Raw genomic sequence first — 21714 nt, forward strand, 5'->3', positions numbered from 1 at the left:
CGTTTTGGTGAGGTTTCGTACCGTATGGATGTACTCGTACGGTATTGCATCCTTTTGGTGTGGTTTGGTACCGTATGGATGTACTCGTACGGTATTGGACCGTTTTGGTGTGGTTTGGTACCGTATGGTATTACTCGTACGGTATTGCACCGTTTTGGTGTGGTTTGGTACTGTATGGTTGTACTCGTACGGTATTGCACCGTTTTGGGGAGGTTTCGTACCGTATGGATGTACTCGTACGGTATTGCACCCTTTTGGTGTGGTTTGGTACCGTATGGATGTACTCGTACGGTATTGCACCGTTTTCGTGTGGTTTGGTACCGTAACGAAGTTCTCGTACGTTATTGGACCGTTTTGGTGTGGTTTGGTACCGTATGGATATACTCATACGGTATTGCACCATTTTGGTGTGGTTTGGTACCGCAACGAAGTACTCGTAAGGTATTGTACCGTTTTGGTGTGGTTTGGTACCGTATGGATGTACTCGTACGGTATTGCACCGTTTTGGTGTGGTTTGGTACTGTATGGATGTACTCGTTCGGTATTGCACCGTTTTGGTGAGGTTTCGTACCGTATGGATGTACTCGTACGGTATTGCACCCTTTTGGTGTGGTTTGGTACCGTATGGATGTACTCGTACGGTATTGCACAGTTTTGGTGTGGTTTGGTACCGTATGGATGTACTCGTACGGTAATGTACCATTTTGGTGAGGTTTGTTACCGTATGGATGTACTCGTCCGGTATTGCACCGTTTTGGTGTGGTTTGGTACCGTATGGATGTACTCGTACGGTATTGCACCGTTTTGGTGAGGTTTCGTATCGTATGGATGTACTCATACGGTATTGCACCCTTTTGGTGTGGTTTGGTACCGTATGGATGTACTCGTACGGTATTGCACCGTTTTGGTGTGGTTTGGTACAGTAACGAAGTACTCGTACGATATTGTACCGTTTTGTTGTGGTTTGGTACCGTATGGATATACTCATACGGTATTGCACCGTTTTGGTGTGGTTTGGTACCGTATGGATGTACTCGTACGGTATTGCCCCGTTTTGGTGTGGTTTGGTACCGTATGGATGTACTCGTACGGTATTGCACCGTTTTGGTGTGGTTTGGTACCGCAACGAAGTACTCGTAAGGTATTGTACTGTTTTGGTGTGGTTTGGTACCGTATGGATGTACTCGTACGGTATTGCACCGTTTTGGTGTGGTTTGGTACCGTATGGATGTACTCGTACGGTATTGTACCGTTTTGGTGAGGTTTGTTACCGTATGGATGTACTCGTACGGTATTGCACCGTTTTGGTTTGGTTTGGTACCGTATGGATGTACTCGTACGGTACTGTACCATTTTGGTGAGGTTTGTTACCGTATGGATGTACTCGTACGGTATTGCACCGTTTTGGTGTGGTTTGGTACCGTATGGATGTACTCGTACGGTATTGCACCGTTTTGGTGAGGTTTCGTACTGTATGGATGTACTCGTACGGTATTGCACCCTTTTGGCGTGGTTTGGTACCGTATGGATGTACTCGTACGGTATTGCACCGTTTTGGTGTGGTTTGGTACCGTAACGAAGTTCTCGTACGGTATTGTACCGTTTTGGTGTGGTTTGGTACCGTATGGATGTACTCGTACGGTATTGCACCGTTTTGGTGTGGTTTGCTACCGTAACGAAGTTCTCGTACGGTATTGTACCGTTTTGGTGTGGTTTGGTACCGTATGGATGTACTCGTACGGTATTGCACCGTTTTGGTGTGGTTTGGTACCGTATGGATGTACTCGTACGGTATTGAACCGTTTTGGTGTGGTTTGGTACCGTATGGATGTACTCGTACGGTATTGCACCGTTTTGGTGTGGTTTGGTTCCGTATGGATGTACTCGTACGGTATTGCACCGTTTTGGTGTGGTTTGGTACCGTATGGATGTACTCGTACGGTATTGCACCGTTTTGGTGTGGTTTGGTACCGTATGGATGTACTCGTACGGTATTGCACCGTTTTGGTGTGGTTTGGTACCGTATGGATGTACTCGTACGGTATTGCACCCTTTTGGTGTGGTTTGGTACCGTATGGATGTACTCGTACGGTATTGCACCGGTTTGGTGTGGTTTGGTACCGTAACGAAGTACTCGTACGGTATTGTACCGTTTGGTGTGGTTTGGTACCGTATGGATGTACTCGTACGGTATTGCACCGTTTTGGTGTGGTTTTGTACCGTATGGATGTACTCGTACGGTATTGCACCGTTTTGGTGTGGTTTGGTGCCGTATGGATGTACTCATACGGTATTACACCGTTTTGGTGTGGTTTGGTACCGCAACGAAGTACTCGTAGGGTATTGTACCATTTTGGTGTGGTTTGGTACTGTATGGATGTACTCGTACGGTATTGCACCGTTTTGGTGTGGTTTGGTACCGTAACGAAGTTGTCGTACGGTATTGTACCGTTTTGGTGTGGTTTGGTACCGTATGGATGTACTCGTACGGTATTGCACCGTTTTGGTGTGGTTTGGTACCGTATGGATGTACTCGTACGGTATTGCACCGTTTTTCGTGTGGTTTGGTACCATAACGAAGTTCTCGTACGGTATTGTACCGTTTTGGTGTGGTTTGGTACCGTATGGTTGTACTCTACGGTATTGCACCGTTTTGGTGTGGTTTGGTACTGTATGGATGTACTCGTACGGTATTGCACCGTTTTGGTGAGGTTTCGTACCGTATGGATGTACTCGTACGGTATTGCACCCTTTTGGTGTGGTTTGGTACCGTATGGATGTAGTCGTACGGTATTGCACCGTTTTGCTGTGGTTTGGTACCGTAACGAAGTTCTCGTACGGTATTGTGCCGTTTTGGTGTGGTTTGGTACCGTATGGATGTACTCGTACGGTATTGCACCGTTTTGGTGTTGTTTGGTACCGTATGGATGTACTCGTACGGTATTGCACCGTTTTGGCGAGGTTTCGTATCGTATGGATGTACTCGTACGGTATTGCACCCTTTTGGTGTGGTTTGGTACCGTATGGATGTACTCGTACGGTATTGCACCGTTTTGGTGTGGTTTGGTACCGTAACGAAGTTCTCGTACGGTATTGGACCGTTTTGGTGTGGTTTGGTACCGTATGGTATTACTCGTACGGTATTGCACCGTTTTGGTGTGGTTTGGTACTGTATGGATGTACTTGTACGGTATTGCACCGTTTTGGTGAGGTTTCGTACCGTATGGATGTACTCGTACGGTATTGCACCCTTTTGGTGTGGTTTGGTACCGTATGGATGTACTCGTACGGTATTGCACCGTTTTGGTGTGGTTTGTACCGTATGGATGTACTCGTACGGTAATGTACCATTTTGGTGAGGTTTGTTACCGTATGGATGTACTCGTACGGTATTGCACCGTTTTGGTGTGGTTTGGTACCGTATGGATGTACTCGTACGGTATTGCACCGTTTTGGTGAGGTTTCGTATCGTATGGATGTACTCGTACGGTATTGCACCCTTTTGGTGTGGTTTGGTACCGTATGGATGTACTCGTACGGTATTGCACCGTTTTGGTGTGGTTTGGTACCGTAACGAAGTACTCGTACGGTATTGTACCGTTTTGGTGTGGTTTGGTACCGTATGGATATACTCGTACGGTATTGCACCGTTTTGGTGTGGTTTGGTACCGTATGGATGTACTCGTACGGTATTGCACCGTTTTGGTGTGGTTTGGTACCGTATGGATGTACTCGTACGGTATTGCACCGTTTTGGTGTGGTTTGGTACCGCAACGAAGTACTCGTAAGGTATTGTACCGTTTTGGTGTGGTTTGGTACCGTAAGGATGTACTCGTACGGTATTGCACCGTTTTGGTGTGGTTTGGTACCGTATGGATATACTCGTACGGTATTGTACCGTTTTGGTGAGGTTTGTTACCGTATGGATGTACTCGTACGGTATTGCACCGTTTTGGTGTGGTTTGGTACCGTATGGATGTACTCGTACGGTAATGTACCATTTTGGTGAGGTTTGTTACCGTATGGATGTACTCGTACGGTATTGCACCGTTTTGGTGTGGTTTGGTACCGTATGGATGTACTAGTACGGTATTGCACCGTTTTGGTGAGGTTTCGTACCGTATGGATGTACTCGTACGGTATTGCATCCTTTTGGTGTGGTTTGGTACCGTATGGATGTACTCGTACGGTATTGGACCGTTTTGGTGTGGTTTGGTACCGTATGGTATTACTCGTACGGTATTGCACCGTTTTGGTGTGGTTTGGTACTGTATGGATGTACTCGTACGGTATTGCACCGTTTTGGTGAGGTTTCGTACCGTATGGATTTACTCGTACGGTATTGCACCCTTTTGGTGTGGTTTGGTACCGTATTGATATACTCGTACGGTATTGCACCGTTTTGGTGTGGTTTGGTACCGTATGGATGTACTCGTACGGTAATGTACCATTTTGGTGAGGTTTGTTACCGTATGGATGTACTCGTACGGTATTGCACCGTTTTGGTGTGGTTTGGTACCGTATGGATGTACTCGTACGGTATTGCACCGTTTTGGTGAGGTTTGGTACCGTATGGATGTACTCGTACGGTATTGCACCGTTTTGGTGTGGTTTGGTACCGTAACGAAGTACTCGTACGGTATTGTACCGTTTTGGTGTGGTTTGGTACCGTATGGATATACTCGTACGGTATTGCACCGTTTTGGTGTGGTTTGGTACCGTATGGATGTACTCGTACGGTATTGCCCCGTTTTGGTGTGGTTTGGTACCGTATGGATGTACTCGTACGGTATTGCACCGTTTTGGTGTGGTTTGGTACCGCAACGAAGTACTCGTAAGGTATTGTACCGTTTTGGTGTGGTTTGGTACCGTATGGATGTACTCGTATGGTATTGCACCGTTTTGGTGTGGTTTGGTACCGTATGGATGTACTCGTACGGTATTGTACCGTTTTGGTGAGGTTTGTTACCGTATGGATGTACTCGTACGGTATTGCACCGTTTTGGTGTGGTTTGGTACCGTATGGATGTACTCGTACGGTAATGTACCGTTTTGGTGAGGTTTGTTACCGTATGGATGTACTCGTACGGTATTGCACCGTTTTGGTGTGGTTTGGTACCGTATGGATGTACTCGTACGGTATTGCACCGTTTTGGTGAGGTTTCGTATCGTATGGATGTACTCGTACGGTATTGCACCCTTTTGGTGTGGTTTGGTACCGTATGGATGTACTCGTACGGTATTGCACCGTTTTGGTGTGGTTTGGTACCGTAACGAAGTACTCGTACGGTATTGTACCGTTTTGGTGTGGTTTGGTACCGTATGGATATACTCGTACGGTATTGCACCGTTTTGGTGTGGTTTGGTACCGTATGGATGTACTCGTACGGTATTGCACCGTTTTGGTGTGGTTTGGTACCGTATGGATGTACTCGTACGGTATTGCACCGTTTTGGTGTGGTTTGGTACCGCAACGAAGTACTCGTAAGGTATTGTACCGTTTTGGTGTGGTTTGGTACCGTAAGGATGTACTCGTACGGTATTGCACCGTTTTGGTGTGGTTTGGTACTGTATGGATGTACTCGTACGGTATTGTACCGTTTTGGTGAGGTTTGTTACCGTATGGATGTACTCGTACGGTATTGCACCGTTTTGGTGTGGTTTGGTACCGTATGGATGTACTCGTACGGTAATGTTTCATTTTGGTGAGGTTTGTTACCGTATGGATGTACTCGTACGGTATTGCACCGTTTTGGTGTGGTTTGGTACCGTATGGATGTACTCGTACGGTATTGCACCGTTTTGGTGAGGTTTCGTACCGTATGGATGTACTCGTACGGTATTGCATCCTTTTGGTGTGGTTTGGTACCGTATGGATGTACTCGTACGGTATTGGACCGTTTTGGTGTGGTTTGGTACCGTATGGTATTACTCGTACGGTATTGCACCGTTTTGGTGTGGTTTGGTACTGTATGGATGTACTCGTACGGTATTGCACCGTTTTGGTTAGGTTTCGTACCGTATGGATGTACTCGTACGGTATTGCACCCTTTTGGTGTGGTTTGGTACCGTATGGATGTACTCGTACGGTATTGCACCGTTTTGGTGTGGTTTGGTACCGTATGGATGTACTCGTACGGTAATGTACCATTTTGGTGAGGTTTGTTACCGTATGGATGTACTCGTACGGTATTGCACCGTTTTGGTGTGGTTTGGTACCGTATGGATGTACTCGTACGGTATTGCACCGTTTTGGTGAGGTTTGGTACCGTATGGATGTACTCGTACGGTATTGCACCGTTTTGGTGTGGTTTTGTACCGTAACGAAGTACTCGTACGGTATTGTACCGTTTTGGTGTGGTTTGGTACCGTATGGATATTCTCGTACGGTATTGCCCCGTTTTGGTAATACCGTATTGGTGTGGTTTGGTACCGTATGGATGTACTCGTACGGTATTGCCCCGTTTTGGTGTGGTTTGGTACCGTATGGATGTACTCGTACGGTATTGCACCGTTTTGGTGTGGTTTGGTACCGCAACGAAGTACTCGTAAGGTATTGTACCGTTTTGGTGTGGTTTGGTACCGTATGGATGTACTCGTAAGGTATTGCACCGTTTTGGTGTGGTTTGGTACCGTATGGATGTACTCGTACGGTATTGTACCGTTTTGGTGAGGTTTGTTACCGTATGGATGTACTCGTACGGTATTGCACCGTTTTGGTGTGGTTTGGTACCGTATGGATGTACTCGTACGGTAATGTACCATTTTGGTGAGGTTTGTTACCGTATGGATGTACTCGTACGGTATTGCACCGTTTTGGTGTGATTTGGTACCGTATGGATGTACTCGTACGGTATTGCACCGTTTTGGTGAGGTTTCGTACCGTATGGATGTACTCGTACGGTATTGCACCCTTTTGGTGTGGTTTGGTACCGTATGGATGTACTCGTACGGTATTGCACCGTTTTGGTGTGTTTTGGTACCGTAACGAAGTTCTCGTACGGTATTGTACCGTTTTGGTGTGGTTTGGTACCGTATGGATGTACTCGTACGGTATTGCACCGTTTTGGTGTGGTTTGCTACCGTAACGAAGTTCTCGTACGGTATTGTACCGTTTTGGTGTGGTTTGGTACCGTATGGATGTACTCGTACGGTATTGCACCGTACGGTATTGTACCGTTTTGGTGTGGTTTGGTACCGTATGGATGTACTCGTACGGTATTGCACCGTTTTGGTGTGGTTTGGTACCGTATGGATGTCCTCGTATGGTATTGCACCGTTTTGGTGAGGTTTCGTACCCTATGGATGTACTCGTACGGTATTGCACCCTTTTGGTGTGGTTTGGTACCGTATGGATGTACTCGTACGGTATTGCACCGTTTTGGTGTGGTTTGGTACCGTAACGAAGTACTCGTACGGTATTGTACCGTTTTGGTGTGGTTTGGTACCGTATGGATATACTCGTACGGTATTGCACCGTTTTGGTGTGGTTTGGTACCGTATGGATGTACTCGTACGGTATTGCCCCGTTTTGGTGTGGTTTGGTACCGTATGGATGTACTCGTACGGTATTGCACCGTTGTGGTGTGGTTTGGTACCGTATGGATGTACTCGTACGGCAATGTACCGTTTTGGTGAGGTTTGTTACCGTATGGATGTACTCGTTCGGTATTGGACCGTTTTGGTGTGGTTTGGTACCGTATGGATGTACTCGTACGGTATTGCACCGTTTTGGTGTGGTTTGGTACCGTATGGATGTACTCGTACGGTATTGCACCGTTTTGGTGAGGTTTCGTACCGTATGGATGTACTCGTACGATATTGCACCCTTTTGGTGTGGTTTGCTATTGTATGGATGTACTCGTACGGTATTGCACCGTTTTGGTGTGGTTTGGTACTGTAACGAAGTACTCGTACGGTATTGTACCGTTTTGGTGTGGTTTGGTACCGTATGGATGTACTCGTACGGTATTGCACCCTTTTGGTGTGGTTTGGTACCGTATGGATGTACTCGTACGGTATTGCACCGTTTTGGTGTGGTTTGGTACCGTAACGAAGTACTCGTACGGTATTGGACCGTTTTGGTGTGGTTTGGTACCATATGGATGTACTCGCATGGTATTGCACCGTTTTGGTGTGGTTTGGTACCGTATGGATGTACTCGTACGGTATTGCACCGTTTTGGTGTGGTTTGGTACCGTATGGATGTACTCGTACGGTATTGCACCGTTTTGGTGAGGTTTCGTACCGTATGGATGTACTCATACGATATTGCACCCTTTTGGTGTGGTTTGCTATTGTATGGATGTACTCGTACGGTATTGCACCGTTTTGGTGTGGTTTGGTACTGTAACGAAGTACTCGTACGGTATTGTACCGTTTTGGTGTGGTTTGGTACCGTATGGATGTACTCGTACGGTATTGCACCGTTTTGGTGTGGTTTGGTACCGTATGGATGTACTCGTACGGTATTGCACCGTTTTGCTGTGGTTTGGTGCCGTATGGATGTACTCCTACGGTATTGCACCGTTTTGGTGTGGTTTGGTACCGCAACGAAGTACTCGTAAGGTATTGTACTGTTTTGGTGTGGTTTGGTACCGTATGGATGTACTCGTAAGGTATTGCACCGTTTTGGTGTGGTTTGGTACCGTATGGATGTACTCGTACGGTATTGTACCGTTTTGGTGAGGTTTGTTACCGTATGGATGTACTCGTACGGTATTGCACCGTTTTGGTGTGGTTTGGTACCGTATGGATGTACTCGTACGGTAATGTACCGTTTTGGTGAGGTTTGTTACCGTATGGATGTACTCGTACGGTATTGCACCGTTTTGGTGTGGTTTGGTACCGCAACGAAGTACTCGTAAGGTATTGTACCGTTTTGGTGTGGTTTGGTACCGTATGGATGTACTCGTAAGGTATTGCACCGTTTTGGTGTGGTTTGGTACCGTATGGATGTACTCGTACGGTATTGTACCGTTTTGGTGAGGTTTGTTACCGTATGGATGTACTCGTACGGTATTGCACCGTTTTGGTGTGGTTTGGTACCGTATGGATGTACTCGTACGGTAATGTACCGTTTTGGTGAGGTTTGTTACCGTATGGATGTACTCGTACGGTATTGCACCGTTTTGGTGTGATTTGGTACCGTATGGATGTACTCGTACGGTATTGCACCGTTTTGGTGAGGTTTCGTACCGTATGGATGTACTCGTACGGTATTGCACCCTTTTGGTGTGGTTTGGTACCGTATGGATGTACTCGTACGGTATTGCACCGTTTTGGTGTGGTTTGGTACCGTAACGAAGTTCTCGTACGGTATTGTACCGTTTTGGTGTGGTTTGGTACCGTATGGATGTACTCGTACGGTATTGCACCGTTTTGGTGTGGTTTGCTACCGTAACGAAGTTCTCGTACGGTATTGTACCGTTTTGGTGTGGTTTGGTACCGTATGGATGTACTCGTACGGTATTGCACCGTACGGTATTGTACCGTTTTGGTGTGGTTTGGTACCGTATGGATGTACTCGTACGGTATTGCACCGTTTTGGTGTGGTTTGGTACCGTATGGATGTCCTCGTATGGTATTGCACCGTTTTGGTGAGGTTTCGTACCCTATGGATGTACTCGTACGGTATTGCACCCTTTTGGTGTGGTTTGGTACCGTATGGATGTACTCGTACGGTATTGCACCGTTTTGGTGTGGTTTGGTACCGTAACGAAGTACTCGTACGGTATTGTACCGTTTTGGTGTGGTTTGGTACCGTATGGATATACTCGTACGGTATTGCACCGTTTTGGTGTGGTTTGGTACCGTATGGATGTACTCGTACGGTATTGCCCCGTTTTGGTGTGGTTTGGTACCGTATGGATGTACTCGTACGGTATTGCACCGTTGTGGTGTGGTTTGGTACCGTATGGATGTACTCGTACGGCAATGTACCGTTTTGGTGAGGTTTGTTACCGTATGGATGTACTCGTTCGGTATTGGACCGTTTTGGTGTGGTTTGGTACCGTATGGATGTACTCGTACGGTATTGCACCGTTTTGGTGTGGTTTGGTACCGTATGGATGTACTCGTACGGTATTGCACCGTTTTGGTGAGGTTTCGTACCGTATGGATGTACTCGTACGATATTGCACCCTTTTGGTGTGGTTTGCTATTGTATGGATGTACTCGTACGGTATTGCACCGTTTTGGTGTGGTTTGGTACTGTAACGAAGTACTCGTACGGTATTGTACCGTTTTGGTGTGGTTTGGTACCGTATGGATGTACTCGTACGGTATTGCACCCTTTTGGTGTGGTTTGGTACCGTATGGATGTACTCGTACGGTATTGCACCGTTTTGGTGTGGTTTGGTACCGTAACGAAGTACTCGTACGGTATTGGACCGTTTTGGTGTGGTTTGGTACCATATGGATGTACTCGCATGGTATTGCACCGTTTTGGTGTGGTTTGGTACCGTATGGATGTACTCGTACGGTATTGCACCGTTTTGGTGTGGTTTGGTACCGTATGGATGTACTCGTACGGTATTGCACCGTTTTGGTGAGGTTTCGTACCGTATGGATGTACTCATACGATATTGCACCCTTTTGGTGTGGTTTGCTATTGTATGGATGTACTCGTACGGTATTGCACCGTTTTGGTGTGGTTTGGTACTGTAACGAAGTACTCGTACGGTATTGTACCGTTTTGGTGTGGTTTGGTACCGTATGGATGTACTCGTACGGTATTGCACCGTTTTGGTGTGGTTTGGTACCGTATGGATGTACTCGTACGGTATTGCACCGTTTTGCTGTGGTTTGGTGCCGTATGGATGTACTCCTACGGTATTGCACCGTTTTGGTGTGGTTTGGTACCGCAACGAAGTACTCGTAAGGTATTGTACTGTTTTGGTGTGGTTTGGTACCGTATGGATGTACTCGTACGGTATTGCACCGTTTTGGTGTGGTTTGGTACCGTATGGATGTACTCGTACGGTATTGTACCGTTTTGGTGATGTTTGTTACCGTATGGATGTACTCGTACGGTATTGCACCGTTTTGGTGTGGTTTGGTACCGTATGGATGTACTCGTACGGTAATGTACCATTTTGGTGAGGTTTGTTACCGTATGGATGTACTCGTACGGTATTGCACCGTTTTGGTGTGGTTTGGTACCGTATGGATGTACTCGTACGGTATTGCACCGTTTTGGTGAGGTTTCGTACCGTATGGATGTACTCATACGGTATTGCACCCTTTTGGTGTGGTTTGGTACCGTATGGATGTACTCGTACGGTATTGCACCGTTTTGGTGTGGTTTGGTACCGTAAGGATGTACTCGTACGGTATTGCACCGTTTTGGTGTGGTTTGGTACCGTATGGATGTACTCGTACGGTATTGCACCGTTTTGGTGTGGTTTGGTACCGTATGGATGTACTCGTACGGTATTGCACCGTTTTGGTGTGGTTTGGTACCGCAACGAAGTACTCGTAAGGTATTGTACCGTTTAGGTGTGGTTTGGTACCGTATGGATGTACTCGTACGGTATTGCACCGTTTTGGTGTGGTTTGGTACCGTAACGAAGTACTCGTACGGTATTGTACCGTTTTGGTGTGGTTTGGTACCGTATGGATATACTCGTACGGTATTGCACCGTTTTGGTGTGGTTTGGTACCGTATGGATGTACTCGTACGGTATTGCACCGTTTTGGTGTGGTTTGGTACCGTATGGATGTACTCGTACGGTATTGCACCGTTTTGGTGTGGTTTGGTACCGCAACGAAGTACTCGTAAGGTATTGTACCGTTTTGGTGTGGTTTGGTACCGTAAGGATGTACTCGTACGGTATTGCACCGTTTTGGTGTGGTTTGGTACTGTATGGATGTACTCGTACGGTATTGTACCGTTTTGGTGAGGTTTGTTACCGTATGGATGTACTCGTACGGTATTGCACCGTTTTGGTGTGGTTTGGTACCGTATGGATGTACTCGTACGGTAATGTTTCATTTTGGTGAGGTTTGTTACCGTATGGATGTACTCGTACGGTATTGCACCGTTTTGGTGTGGTTTGGTACCGTATGGATGTACTCGTACGGTATTGCACCGTTTTGGTGAGGTTTCGTACCGTATGGATGTACTCGTACGGTATTGCATCCTTTTGGTGTGGTTTGGTACCGTATGGATGTACTCGTACGGTATTGGACCGTTTTGGTGTGGTTTGGTACCGTATGGTATTACTCGTACGGTATTGCACCGTTTTGGTGTGGTTTGGTACTGTATGGATGTACTCGTACGGTATTGCACCGTTTTGGTGAGGTTTCGTACCGTATGGATGTACTCGTACGGTATTGCACCCTTTTGGTGTGGTTTGGTACCGTATGGATGTACTCGTACGGTATTGCACCGTTTTGGTGTGGTTTGGTACCGTATGGATGTACTCGTACGGTAATGTACCATTTTGGTGAGGTTTGTTACCGTATGGATGTACTCGTACGGTATTGCACCGTTTTGGTGTGGTTTGGTACCGTATGGATGTACTCGTACGGTATTGCACCGTTTTGGTGAGGTTTGGTACCGTATGGATGTACTCGTACGGTATTGCACCGTTTTGGTGTGGTTTTGTACCGTAACGAAGTACTCGTACGGTATTGTACCGTTTTGGTGTGGTTTGGTACCGTATGGATATTCTCGTACGGTATTGCCCCGTTTTGGTAATACCGTATTGGTGTGGTTTGGTACCGTACGGATGTACTCGTACGGTATTGCCCCGTTTTGGTGTGGTTTGGTACCGTATGGATGTACTCGTACGGTATTGCACCGTTTTGGTGTGGTTTGGTACCGCAACGAAGTACTCGTAAGGTATTGTACCGTTTTGGTGTGGTTTGGTACCGTATGGATGTACTCGTAAGGTATTGCACCGTTTTGGTGTGGTTTGGTACCGTATGGATGTACTCGTACGGTATTGTACCGTTTTGGTGAGGTTTGTTACCGTATGGATGTACTCGTACGGTATTGCACCGTTTTGGTGTGGTTTGGTACCGTATGGATGTACTCGTACGGTAATGTACCGTTTTGGTGAGGTTTGTTACCGTATGGATGTACTCGTACGGTATTGCACCGTTTTGGTGTGATTTGGTACCGTATGGATGTACTCGTACGGTATTGCACCGTTTTGGTGAGGTTTCGTACCGTATGGATGTACTCGTACGGTATTGCACCCTTTTGGTGTGGTTTGGTACCGTATGGATGTACTCGTACGGTATTGCACCGTTTTGGTGTGGTTTGGTACCGTAACGAAGTTCTCGTACGGTATTGTACCGTTTTGGTGTGGTTTGGTACCGTATGGATGTACTCGTACGGTATTGCACCGTTTTGGTGTGGTTTGCTACCGTAACGAAGTTCTCGTACGGTATTGTACCGTTTTGGTGTGGTTTGGTACCGTATGGATGTACTCGTACGGTATTGCACCGTACGGTATTGTACCGTTTTGGTGTGGTTTGGTACCGTATGGATGTACTCGTACGGTATTGCACCGTTTTGGTGTGGTTTGGTACCGTATGGATGTCCTCGTATGGTATTGCACCGTTTTGGTGAGGTTTCGTACCCTATGGATGTACTCGTACGGTATTGCACCCTTTTGGTGTGGTTTGGTACCGTATGGATGTACTCGTACGGTATTGCACCGTTTTGGTGTGGTTTGGTACCGTAACGAAGTACTCGTACGGTATTGTACCGTTTTGGTGTGGTTTGGTACCGTATGGATATACTCGTACGGTATTGCACCGTTTTGGTGTGGTTTGGTACCGTATGGATGTACTCGTACGGTATTGCCCCGTTTTGGTGTGGTTTGGTACCGTATGGATGTACTCGTACGGTATTGCACCGTTGTGGTGTGGTTTGGTACCGTATGGATGTACTCGTACGGCAATGTACCGTTTTGGTGAGGTTTGTTACCGTATGGATGTACTCGTTCGGTATTGGACCGTTTTGGTGTGGTTTGGTACCGTATGGATGTACTCGTACGGTATTGCACCGTTTTGGTGTGGTTTGGTACCGTATGGATGTACTCGTACGGTATTGCACCGTTTTGGTGAGGTTTCGTACCGTATGGATGTACTCGTACGATATTGCACCCTTTTGGTGTGGTTTGCTATTGTATGGATGTACTCGTACGGTATTGCACCGTTTTGGTGTGGTTTGGTACTGTAACGAAGTACTCGTACGGTATTGTACCGTTTTGGTGTGGTTTGGTACCGTATGGATGTACTCGTACGGTATTGCACCCTTTTGGTGTGGTTTGGTACCGTATGGATGTACTCGTACGGTATTGCACCGTTTTGGTGTGGTTTGGTACCGTAACGAAGTACTCGTACGGTATTGGACCGTTTTGGTGTGGTTTGGTACCATATGGATGTACTCGCATGGTATTGCACCGTTTTGGTGTGGTTTGGTACCGTATGGATGTACTCGTACGGTATTGCACCGTTTTGGTGTGGTTTGGTACCGTATGGATGTACTCGTACGGTATTGCACCGTTTTGGTGAGGTTTCGTACCGTATGGATGTACTCATACGATATTGCACCCTTTTGGTGTGGTTTGCTATTGTATGGATGTACTCGTACGGTATTGCACCGTTTTGGTGTGGTTTGGTACTGTAACGAAGTACTCGTACGGTATTGTACCGTTTTGGTGTGGTTTGGTACCGTATGGATGTACTCGTACGGTATTGCACCGTTTTGGTGTGGTTTGGTACCGTATGGATGTACTCGTACGGTATTGCACCGTTTTGCTGTGGTTTGGTGCCGTATGGATGTACTCCTACGGTATTGCACCGTTTTGGTGTGGTTTGGTACCGCAACGAAGTACTCGTAAGGTATTGTACTGTTTTGGTGTGGTTTGGTACCGTATGGATGTACTCGTACGGTATTGCACCGTTTTGGTGTGGTTTGGTACCGTATGGATGTACTCGTACGGTATTGTACCGTTTTGGTGATGTTTGTTACCGTATGGATGTACTCGTACGGTATTGCACCGTTTTGGTGTGGTTTGGTACCGTATGGATGTACTCGTACGGTAATGTACCATTTTGGTGAGGTTTGTTACCGTATGGATGTACTCGTACGGTATTGCACCGTTTTGGTGTGGTTTGGTACCGTATGGATGTACTCGTACGGTATTGCACCGTTTTGGTGAGGTTTCGTACCGTATGGATGTACTCATACGGTATTGCACCCTTTTGGTGTGGTTTGGTACCGTATGGATGTACTCGTACGGTATTGCACCGTTTTGGTGTGGTTTGGTACCGTAAGGATGTACTCGTACGGTATTGCACCGTTTTGGTGTGGTTTGGTACCGTATGGATGTACTCGTACGGTATTGCACCGTTTTGGTGTGGTTTGGTACCGTATGGATGTACTCGTACGGTATTGCACCGTTTTGGTGTGGTTTGGTACCGCAACGAAGTACTCGTAAGGTATTGTACCGTTTAGGTGTGGTTTGGTACCGTATGGATGTACTCGTACGGTATTGTACCGTTTTGGTGAGGTTTGTTACCGTATGGATGTACTCGTACGGTATTGCACCGTTTTGGTGTGGTTTGGTACCATATGGATGTACTCGTACGGTATTGCACCGTTTTGGTGAGGTTTCGTACCGTATGGATGTACTCGTAGGGTATTGCACCCTTTTGGTGTGGTTTGGTACCGTATGGATGTACTCGTACGCTATTGCACCGTTTTGGAGTGGTTTTGTACCGTATGGTGTACTCGTACGGTTTTGTACCGTTTTGGTGTGTTTTGGTACCATAACGAAGTACTCCTACGGTATTGTACCGTTTTCGTGTGGTTTGGTACCGTATGGTTGTACTCGTACGGTATTGCACCGTTTTGGTGTGGTTTGGTACCGTATGGATGGACTCGTACGGTATTGCACCGTTTTGGTGAGGTTTCGTACCGTATGGATGTACTCGTACGGTATTGCACCCTTTTGTTGTGGTTTGGTACCGTATGGATGTACTCGTACGGTATTGCACCGTTTTGGTGTGGTTTGGTACCGTAACGAAGTACTCGTACGGTATTGTATCATTTTGGTGTGGTTTAGTACCGTATGGATGTACTCGTACGGTGTTGCACCGTTTTGGTGTGGTTTGGTACCGTATGGATGTACTCGTACGGTATTGCACCGTTTTGGTGTGGTTTTGTACCGTGTGGATGTACTCCTACGGTAATGTACCATTTTGGTGAGGTTTGTTACCGTATGGATGTACTCGTACGGTATTGCACCGTTTTGGTGTGGTTTGGTACCGTATGGATGTACTCGTACGGTATTGCACCGTTTTGGTGAGGTTTCGTACCGTATGGATGTACTCGTACGGTATTGCACCCTTTTGGTGTGGTTTGGTACCGTATGGATGTACTCGTACGGTATTGCACCGTTTTGGTCTGGTTTGGTACCGTAACGAAGTACTCGTACGGTATTGTACCGTTTTGGTGTGGTTTGGTACCGTAAGGATGTACTCGTACGGTATTGCACCGTTTTGGTGTGGTTTGGTACCGTATGGATGTACTCGTACGGTATTGCACCGTTTTGGTGTGGTTTGGTACCGCAACGAAGTACTCGTAAGGTATTGTACCGTTTAGGTGTGGTTTGGTACCGTATGGATGTACTCGTACGGTATTGTACCGTTTTGGTGCGGTTTGTTACCGTATGGATGTACTCGTACGGTATTGCACCGTTTTGGTGTGGTTTGGTACCGTATGGATGTACTCGTACGGTAATGTACCATTTTGGTGAGGTTTGTTACCGTATGGATGTACTCGTACGGTATTGCACCGTTTTGGTGTGGTTTGGTACCGTATGGATGTACTCGTACGCTATTGCACCGTTTTGGTGAGGTTTCGTACCGTATGGATGTACTCGTACGGTATTGCACCATTTTGGTGTGGTTTGGTACCGTATGGATGTACTCGTACGCTATTGCACCGTTTTGGTGTGGTTTTGTACCGTATGGTGTACTCGTACGGTTTTGTACCGTTTTGGTGTGTTTTGGTACCGTAACGAAGTACTCCTACGGTATTGTACCGTTTTCGTGTGGTTTGGTACCGTATGGTTGTACTCGTACGGTATTGCACCGTTTTCGTGTGGTTTGGTACCGTATGGATGGACTCGCACGGTATTGCACCGTTTTGGTGAGGTTTCGTACCGTATGGATGTACTCGTACGGTATTGCACCCTTTTGTTGTGGTTTGATACCGTATGCATGTACTCGTACGGTATTGCACCGTTTTGGTGTGGTTTGGTACCGTAACGAAGTACTCGTACGGTATTGTACCATTTTGGTGTGGTTTAGTACCGTATGGATGTACTCGTACGGTGTTGCACCGTTTTGGTGTGGTTTGGTACCGTATGGATGTACTCGTACGGTATTGCACCGTTTTGGTGTGGTTTGGTACCGTGTAGATGTACTCCTGCGGTAATGTACCATTTTGGTGAGGTTTGTTATCGTATGGATGTACTCGTACGGTATTGCACCGTTTTGGTGTGGTTTGGTACCGTATGGATGTACTCGTACGGTATTGCACCGTTTTGGTGAGGTTTCGTACCGTATGGATGTACTCGTACGGTATTGCACCCTTTTGGTGTGGTTTGGTACCGTATGGATGTACTCGTACGGTATTGTACCATTTTGTTGTGGTTCGGTACCGTAACGAAGTACTCGTACGTTTTTGTACCGTTTTGGTGTGGTTTGTTACCGTATGGATGTACTCGTACGGTATTGTACCGTTTTGGCGTGTTTTGGTATCGTAACGAAGTACTCCTACGGTATTGTACCGTTTTCGTGTGGTTTTGTACCATATGGATGTACTCGTACGGTATTGCACTGTTTTCGTGTGGTTTGGCACCGTATGGACGTACTCGTACGGTATTGTTCCGTTTTGGTGTGGTTTGGTACCGTATGGATGTACTCGTACGGTATTGTACCATTTTGTTGTGGTTCGGTACCGTAACGAAGTACTCGTACGTTTTTGTACCGTTTTTGTGTAGTTTGTTACCGTATGGATGTACTCGTACGGTATTGTACCGTTTTGGTGTGGTTTGGTACTGTAACGAAGTACTGGTACGGTATTGTACCGTTTTGGTGTGGTTTGGTACCGTATGGATGTACTCGTACGGTATTGCACCGTTTTGGTGTGGTTTGGTACCGTATGGATGTACGCGTACGGTATTGCGCCATTTTGGTGAGGTTTGTTACCGTATGGATGTACTCGTATAGTTTTGTACCGTTTTGGTGTGGTTTGGAAGCGTAACGAAGCACTCGTACGGTATTGTACCATTTTTATGTGGTTTGGTACCGTATGGATGTACTCGTACGGTATTGCACCATTTTGGTGTGGTTTGGTACCGTCACGAAGTACTCGTACGGTATTGTACCGTTTTGGTGTGGTTTGGTACCGTATGGATGTACTCGTACGGTATTGCACCGTTTTGGTGAGGTTTCGTACCGTATGGATGTACTCGTACGGTATTGCACCATTTTGGTGTGGTTTGGTGCCGTATGGATGTACTCGTACGGTATTGTACCGTTTTGGTGTGGTTTGGCACCGTAACGAAGTACTCGCACGGTTTTGTACCGTTTTGGTGTGGTTTGGTACCGTATGGACGTACTCGTACGGTATTGCACCGTTTTGGCGTGGTTTCGTACCGTATGGATGTACTCGTACGGTATTGCACCGTTTTGGTGAGGTTTGGTACCGTATGGAAGTATTCGTACGGTATTCTACTGTTTTGGTGTGGTTTAGTACCGTAACGAAGCGCTCGTACGGTATTGTACTGTTTTGGTGTGGTTTGGTACCGTATGGATGTACTCGTACGCTATTGCACCGTTTTGGTGTGGTTTTGTACCGTATAGATGTACTCGTACGGTATTGAACCGTTTTGGTGTGTTTTGGTACCGTAACGAAGTACTCCTACGGTAATGTACCGTTTTCGTGTGGTTTGGTACCGTATGGATGTACTCGTACGGTATTGCACCGTTTTGGTGAGGTTTCGTACCGTATGGATGTACTCGTACGGTATTGCACCGTTTTGGTGTGGTTTGGTACCGTATGGATGTACTCGTACGGTATTGCACCGTTTTGGTGTGGTTTGGTACCGTAAGGATGTACTCGTACGGTATTGCACCGTTTTGGTGTGGTTTGGTACCGTATGGATGTACTCGTACGGTATTGCACCGTTTTGGTGTGGTTTGGTACCGCAACGAAGTACTCGTAAGGTATTGTACCGTTTTGGTGTGGTTTGGTACCGTATGGATGTACTCGTACGGTATTGTACCGTTTTGGTGAGGTTTGTTACCGTATGGATGTAGTCGTACGGTATTGCACCGTTTTGGTGTGGTTTGGTACCATATGGATGTACTCGTACGGTATTGCACCGTTTTGGTGAGGTTTCGTACCGTATGGATGTACTCGTAGGGTATTGCACCCTTTTGGTGTGGTTTGGTACCGTATGGATGTACTCGTACGCTATTGCACCGTTTTGGAGTGGTTTTGTACCGTATGGTGTACTCGTACGGTTTTGTACCGTTTTGGTGTGTTTTGGTACCATAACGAAGTACTCCTATGGTATTGTACCGTTTTCGTGTGGTTTGGTACCGTATGGTTGTACTCGTACGGTATTGCACCGTTTTGGTGTGGTTTGGTACCGTATGGATGGACTCGTACGGTATTGCACCGTTTTGGTGAGGTTTCGTACCGTATTGATGTACTCGTACGGTATTGCACCCTTTTGTTGTGGTTTGGTACCGTATGGATGTACTCGTACGGTATTGCACCGTTTTGGTGAGGTTTGGTACCGTATGGAAGTATTCGTACGGTATTCTACTGTTTTGGTGTGGTTTAGTACCGTAACGAAGCGCTCGTACGGTATTGTACTGTTTTGGTGTGGTTTGGTACCGTATGGATGTACTCGTACGCTATTGCACCGTTTTGGTGTGGTTTTGTACCGTATAGATGTACTCGTACGGTATTGAACCGTTTTGGTGTGTTTTGGTACCGTAACGAAGTACTCCTACGGTAATGTACCGTTTTCGTGTGGTTTGGTACCGTATGGATGTACTCGTACGGTATTGCACCGTTTTGGTGAGGTTTCGTACCGTATGGATGTACTCGTACGGTATTGCACCGTTTTGGTGTGGTTTGGTACCGTATGGATGTACTCGTACGGTATGTCACCGTTTTGGTGTGGTTTGGTACCGTAAGGATGTACTCGTACGGTATTGCACCGTTTTGGTGTGGTTTGGTACCGTATGGATGTACTTTTTCGGTATTGCACCGTTTTGGTGTGGTTTGGTACCGCAACGAAGTACTCGTAAGGTATTGTACCGTTTTGGTGTGGTTTGGTACCGTATGGATGTACTCGTACGGTATTGTACCGTTTTGGTGAGGTTTGTTACCGTATGGATGTAGTCGTACGGTATTGCACCGTTTTGGTGTGGTTTGGTACCATATGGATGTACTCGTACGGTATTGCACCGTTTTGGTGAGGTTTCGTACCGTATGGATGTACTCGTAGGGTATTGCACCCTTTTGGTGTGGTTTGGTACCGTATGGATGTACTCGTACGCTATTGCACCGTTTTGGAGTGGTTTTGTACCGTATGGTGTACTCGTACGGTTTTGTACCGTTTTGGTGTGTTTTGGTACCATAACGAAGTACTCCTATGGTATTGTACCGTTTTCGTGTGGTTTGGTACCGTATGGTTGTACTCGTACGGTATTGCACCGTTTTGGTGTGGTTTGGTACCGTATGGATGGACTCGTACGGTATTGCACCGTTTTGGTGAGGTTTCGTACCGTATTGATGTACTCGTACGGTATTGCACCCTTTTGTTGTGGTTTGGTACCGTATGGTTGTACTCGTACGGTATTGCACCGTTTTGGTGTGGTTTGGTACCGTAACGAAGTACTCGTACGGTATTGTATCATTTTGGTGTGGTTTAGTACCGTATGGATGTACTCGTACGGTGTTGCACCGTTTTGGTGTGGTTTGGGTATTGTTCCGTTTTGGTGCGGTTTGGTACCGTATGGATGTACTCGTACGGTATTGCACCGTTTTGGTCTGGTTTGGTACCGTAACGAAGTACTCGTACGGTATTGTACCGTTTTGGTGTGGTTTGGTACCGTAAGGATGTACTCGTATGGTATTGCACCGTTTTGGTGTGGTTTGGTACCCTATGGATGTACTCGTACGGTATTGCACCGTTTTGGTGTGGTTTGGTACCGCAACGAAGTACTCGTAAGGTATTGTACCGTTTTGGTGTGGTTTAGTACCGCATGGATGTACTCGTACGGTGTTGCACCGTTTTGGTGTGGTTTGGTACCGTATGGATGTACTCGTACGGTATTGCACCGTTTTGGTGTGGTTTGGTACCGTGTGGATGTACTCCTACGGTAATGTACCATTTTGGTGAGGTTTGTTACCGTATGGATGTACTCGTACGGTATTGCACCGTTTTGGTGTGGTTTGGTACCGTATGGATGTACTCGTACGGTATTGCACCGTTTTGGTGAGGTTTCGTACCGTATGGATGTACTCGTACGGTATTGCACCCTTTTGGTGTGGTTTGGTACCGTATGGATGTACTCGTACGGTATTGTACCATTTTGTTGTGGTTCGGTACCGTAACGAAGTACTCGTACGTTTTTGTACCGTTTTGGTGTGGTTTGTTA

The sequence above is a fragment of the Rhododendron vialii genome, chromosome 9a (assembly GCF_030253575.1).
Source record: "Rhododendron vialii isolate Sample 1 chromosome 9a, ASM3025357v1".
In the NCBI taxonomy this organism is placed as follows: domain Eukaryota; kingdom Viridiplantae; phylum Streptophyta; class Magnoliopsida; order Ericales; family Ericaceae; genus Rhododendron; species Rhododendron vialii.